The 6,143-nt window shown below is 40.3% G+C and overlaps 1 long non-coding RNA gene across 2 annotated transcripts; it reads right to left on the bottom strand.

Moving 5' to 3' along the window:
• Positions 1-3,182: 3,182 nt before the first annotated feature.
• Positions 3,183-5,721, bottom strand: LOC124688649. 2 transcript variants are annotated; one of them, XR_006998592.1, is made up of 5 exons: positions 5,667-5,721; positions 5,180-5,286; positions 4,241-4,310; positions 3,670-3,759; positions 3,183-3,474 (listed from the first exon to the last, which is right to left on the bottom strand). It is a non-coding gene; the product is annotated as an uncharacterized LOC124688649 (long non-coding RNA). The 2 variants fall into 2 exon arrangements; XR_006998591.1 differs by lacking the exons at positions 5,180-5,286; positions 5,667-5,721 and having other exon boundaries at positions 4,241-4,443.
• Between the last annotated feature and the right edge of the window lie 422 nt (positions 5,722-6,143).

The raw sequence follows: 6,143 nt of genomic DNA, 5'->3' as shown, positions 1-6,143 counted from the left end.
AAAATAAAACAAAAACAGAGAGAGAGAGAGGTAGAGTGTACTCCCCAGGTGAACTTATGAGTAGAGCTATGCCTCCCCGGCAACGACGCCAAAAAATAGTCTTGATAACCCACAAGTATAGGGGATCGCAACAGTCTTCGAGGGAAGTAAAACCCAAATTTATTGATTCGACACAAGGGGAGGTAAAGAATACTTATAAGCCTTAACAACTGAGTTGACAATTCAGCTGCACCTGGAAAAGCACTAGTAACAGGGGTGATGTGAAAGCAGCAGTAATATGAGAGCAATAGTAATAATAACACAGAGGCAGTAATAGTAACACAGAGGCAATGGCACCAGAAAATAGTTGATACTACTTCCAATGACATATAGAACGAGTATATGATGATGAGAGATGGACCGGGGTTCCCAGCTATCTACACTAGTGGTAACTCTCCAATAACAAGTGACAAGTGTTGGGTGAACAAATTACAGTTGGGCAATTGATAGGATTGAAAGCATTAAGACAAAACATCAATTTATTAATCATGTAGGCATGTTTTCCATATATAGTCATGCGTGCTCGCAATGAGAAACTTGCATAACATCTTTTGTCCTACCAGCCGGTGGCAGCTCGGGCCTCAAGGGAATCTATCGGTAATTAAGGTACTCCTTTTAATAGAGCACCGGAGCAAAGCATTAACACTTGGTGAAAACATGTGATCCTCATATCACAGCCTTCCCCTCCGGTTGTCCCAATTTCTATCACTTTGGGGCCTCGGGTTCCTGACATCAATGTGTGCAAACAACTTATAGATACAATCTAAGCAATAATTATAGAGCTTAAATCTAAGATCATGCCACTCGTGCACTAGTGACAAGCATTAAACACAACAAGATTGCAGCAACAATAACTTCACAAACTTTATAGATAGACTAATCATAATGTAACAATCCATCGGATCCCAACAAACACAACACCGATTACATCAGATGAATCTCAATCACGTAAGGCAACTCATGAGATCATTGTATTGAAGTACATGGGAGAGAGAGTACCAACTAGCTACTGCTAGAACCCGTAGTCCATGGGGGAACTACTCACGGAGCATGATGGAGGCGGTGGCGTCGATGGAGATGGCTTCCGGGGGCACTTCCCCGTCCCGGCGGCGTGCCGGAACAGAGATTCTGTCCCCCGAAACGGAGTTTCGCGATGGCGGCGGCGCCCCTGGAGTCTTTCTTGAGTTTCGTCAATTGGTGTAGGGTTTTCACGTCACGAGGGATAATATAGGCGAAGAGGCGGTACGAGGGGGTGCCTGGGGGGCCCACACCATAGGCTGGCGTGCCCCCCTCGAGGCCGCGCCGCCCTGTGGTCTAGGGGCCCTGGGCCTCCTCTCCGTCTCCCCTTCGGTGTTCTGGTCCATCTCGGTGAAATAAGATGTTTGGCTTTTGTTTCGTCGAATTCCGAGAATATTGCCCGAACAGCCTTTCTGGAACCAAAAACAGCAGAAAACAGGAACTGGCACTGTGGCATCTTGTTAATAGGTTAGTTCCGGAAAATGCATGAAATCATTATAAAGTGTGAGAAAAACATGTAGGTATTGTCATAAAACTAGCATGGAACATCAGAAATTATAGATACGTTGGAGACGTATCAGTCACCCGCCGGTGCGAGGCGCGGGAGCTCCACCGGCGCGAGAAGCGCGGGAACCCACCAGCGGGAAGGTGCGTCGGCGCGAGGAGTTCGTCGGGAGGATTAGATCGCGATGTTTAATTCAAAATAAGAAGGGCGCAAATGAAAAAAACGCTTTAAACTACAGTCTGACACCTAAGAGCAAGTACAATAAGGTCTAGTCAGCTGGCTACAAGGATTAAAATAACATATTTGTGTCTAGTTGGATGAGAGAGAAGAGGAGAGAGAATGTGAGTGGACTCTTATGCAAGAGCTAGCTCTACAGACGTGCTCCTAGGCAAGGTGTGTGAATGAAAGGTGGGTTATCCATTGAAAAAGTAGTACTTATATTCTTATAGCCAACTATTGTACTTGTTGGCTACATGTTGACTATAGATGACATGACATCTTGCCTATAACCAACAACTGGCTATACTATTGGAGTTGCTCTAAATCGTAACGAAGGGAGTATGTGATGTCATGTTAATTGCAATAATGTGTGTACTTTTCGCAAAACCGATATAAACAGCACTTGAAAAGTAGAGAGCAGCGGAACGATTGCCTTGAACAGACGAATAGGAACGTAGCGAGGCATCAATGATTAGCACAGTACCGCAGCGAGCAACATCGATAGCGCAAACTGTAGGGAGCAGCGAGCAGCATCGATCGTTATGCTGGCGGGCAACTGGCCGGCCACTAATCCTGGCGGGAGTAAACGGGCTAGCTGCAGAGTCTCGTTCAGCTTGAAATGCCACAAGAGGCATTTGGTGGGCCGCCACGGACGTGGTATACCCACACGGTCGGTGGCAGGAAGGACCCCAAGAGGAGATGGTTCCGTTGGCGGCTTGACGCCGACAAATCCCTGAACGTGGGGCCGGCAGTGACGTCCGGGTGAGGAGCCACCAACAGTGGAAGTTTAGTGCTCTTTAGAGCAAGTATAATAAGTTTTAGTCAGTTGGCTACAAGGATTAAAATAACATATTTGTGTCTAGTTGGAGGAGAGAGAAGAGGAGAGAGAATGTAAATGGGCTCTTAGGCTAGTCATAGTGGGGAGTAACATAGAGTAACTAGACCATGGAAGCGCGCGTTGTCGCGCCCGTCCATCTTTCAGGGAAAAATATTTGTAAAAACACAAATAGGTACATTTGGTAAAACTTTCAACCAGAATTATAATGCAATGATACATGTTTTAGCATTTCATATAATTCTAGAACTAATACACTCAGTAACTGCTTTATGTCCACATTTCTCTAATCACATAGCAGAAACATTAAAAATTCTATCCTCTTAATGCTCCCATCATCTATTCTTGCACAATATTCAACTTTAGTATGAAGGTCCGTTCTCAAACAAATCAAGCCTTGCATTGTTGAGCACTAATTCTCTTTGTTTTAATGGCTAAACTTGAATGCCCATATTAAGTGCAGCGGTAAACCTAAAAGATGTCCCTCTTAGAGCCAATCACAAACCGTCATCTAAGAAATATGAAACAATTAGATCCATTATCTGAGAAGTAGGAATATACAGTAACTTTTTATTATGCACAAAACTGATGTCCACAATCCATGGCTTTCAGCCTTCCATATGAACACAATACAATTGACTTTCGTTCTAACGTACCAACAGAACCAGGCGAATAATAACAAGGAATGTTTATTAAACCCTGCTACTGTATCAGACAAATAAAATCTGAGCTCACATCTTTCTGATCTTCGATTTATCTGTATCTTCATATCAACGTTTTTGTTATCCACATATTTTTGGCATACCGTAGCATTGGGATTCTCAAAAAAATAAAGCACGTCAATATACACTCAGGTTACCTGACAAAAACGAATTGCACTCAGGTTAGTCTAACAGACACAGAAATAACGTTTTTCTAATCTGAAACTTCTTACGGAAGCAAGCACAGCCTTAGCAGATTGCAAACAACTCAACAACACTTTCCCACTCTCAAACTTCTTATGAAATAAAGTGCAGCCTCTGCATTGCAAACCAAACTAAAAATTTCTCCTCACCTTAGGGATGCTTGAGATGCTTGAGAATTCATTGCAACTGTCATACACTCATACTGGGCAGATTTTGTGTTTCTAAAATAAAGTCCATAGCTTGCAAACAGTAAAAGCATACTAATTAAATTATATGCTTTGAATCAAAGAATAAAGTAATAAAACTTTAAATTTTGGAACATGGGAGCATATGCTCCCTCTATTTTGAAATGCATCTTACACATATTTTGAATTTCAAAAAAATTGAAACAAAAAATTCACATGTAAATCTTATCGTACTGCACGCTTACAAAGTTGTTTCATAAAAAATCGACTTATCATGTGACGTGTGTAAAAAAGACAAAACTCAGTCCTAAAAATAATGCTTTTCACAAGATAAGTTTTCTCTTTTTTATTTAGACCACAAAAAATATTGGTTTTTCGTGAAACTTGACGAACGAACATATATTATGAAGATGTACATGTAAAAAAATTTGTTAAAATTTTTCGACATTTCGAAATATGATTTTTTGGTAGAGGGTGCATACGCACCCGGGAGCCGAATTGAATTTCCGAACTTTAAAATGCTATCAATACTTACAAGTGCAAAGGCAGTAGCATCTGATTGGAGTGACATGCCAGGTCGCTAGCTGAACCAAATATGAAAGCATCTAAAAGGGTATGCCCAAGATTTAAATTGAAGCAAATTTAATGAACAAACAGGAAACAGGTATGCCCAAGATTTAAATTGAAGCAAATTTAATGAACAAACAGGAAACAGGTATGCCAGTGGACTGAAATCGCCGTAAACATAATTTAGAATTACTAATTCAGCGTTATTCCACAAACCTAAACCTTTTACTGACTCATCCAAAAAATGACGATCCAAGGATAGTCCAATCCAGAACTACCGAAATTTCCGCTCCAGACAATCATGCATAAGATAATTAGCTGGAATTCAAAGATATGGCATGCTTCTGAAATATTGCCTACATTTTAAGTGTACTCGCTGCTTGTATTTTTTTCCTTATTAAAAAATATTGAAGAACATTGCAACATATACATGTTCATTGCAACAAAAAGATCAGGGAATTAACCGTTTAATCATGCAAATTATTCAAATGCACCTAAAAGAAAATGTGATAGAAGCTATTAAGGATGCTAGACACCATAAAAGTCAAAGAAATTCATCACATAGGGAGCCATTGTCCATGTGTGTGATTGCAGACAACAATTGATTTGAAAGTCAATTTAATAGAATCTATTAATATAAGAACTAAGCCAGCCTTTTCTGCACAATGGTTCTTCCATGGTCCACTTCAATCTGCCACAAGCATGGTCAATAGGCCCTGAAAGTTAAACTAATAGGCTGATTCAAGAAAAATTGTTAGATGGCCTATAACTCTCTGGTACCATTTCAATAATTTTGTTTCCAGCCATTCCTTGTCTACTTAATATCTTACAGTAATATTGTTAGCAGTCAGAACCCAGTTGATCAATATTATTAGAGTAGCACTTGGATTTCAATGGTATTTTTTACCTTGTGTTTGGAACAGTACCGTGTTCGCACTCTCTTCTTCTGATGAGAACAAGCTCTTGGTTCTGGAACGTTGCGGTGAGCAGGCCTATGTTTCAGTGCGTTACCACCTATGCAATATGAACAATCGAACAATTAGTCGATCTGGAATATTACCATCACAAAATATTTTAAGAGAAGTGATAACAAATGACTCATATTTGTGTTCTTTGCAACTCATAAGTAATAACCACATAAATGACAGGGATAGATCATTAAAGTAAGTAGCCATATTACAATATGAAAAGTTGAATAATGATTGGAAAATACTATACAATTCTGAAATGCCACATAAAAGATGTAAATTCCATTACCATTGAGAAAGAAAAAACACAATGAATTTGACTAATCAGGTCCATACCCACAGAGCCAAAAGCATAATGTTTCACCTCTCCACAAACAAAAACTTGCTATCAGTTCTAGTGAGAAGTTGGGAACTTGGGATTCTCACCTGAAACTGAATCGAGCAAAGAGTCCTTGCATCACAGTGGAAAGAAGAGGACTTTTACATTGTGTTCATTATCCACTGGAAACGCAGATCAACCCACAATATGGTGCTTCAACGTAAGAAAATACGTATCTGATGTATGCACCGATATTAGATCAATGTATATGTGTGCTAAATTATTCAAGAAGACAAGCAAAACGTTCACAAACCTACTTAAGGTTGGTTAAAGTCAGATGCTCAATGTAGACGGCGAAGGAGCTCCGGTTGATCAGGTTGCCGCTGGCGGAAGACGATTGGAGCTCCTCCACTGCTGCTAAGGCCGTTTTGCTCAGATGGACTGCAGAAATTAGCTCACTAAACTTCTTCACATTACTGAATTTTCCTTTAAATAATGTAACCAAGAACATGACAAAGCCACACTTCAAGGCACCATCAGAGAACAAGAGGTTTCAATAGCTAATTTAGTGGATCAAAAGAAAT

This window comes from Lolium rigidum, chromosome 2 (genome assembly GCF_022539505.1).
Source record: "Lolium rigidum isolate FL_2022 chromosome 2, APGP_CSIRO_Lrig_0.1, whole genome shotgun sequence".
NCBI lineage: Eukaryota > Viridiplantae > Streptophyta > Magnoliopsida > Poales > Poaceae > Lolium > Lolium rigidum.
The sequence above is the reverse complement of the archived record's forward strand: the minus strand, read 5'-3'. Positions and strand labels throughout refer to the sequence as shown.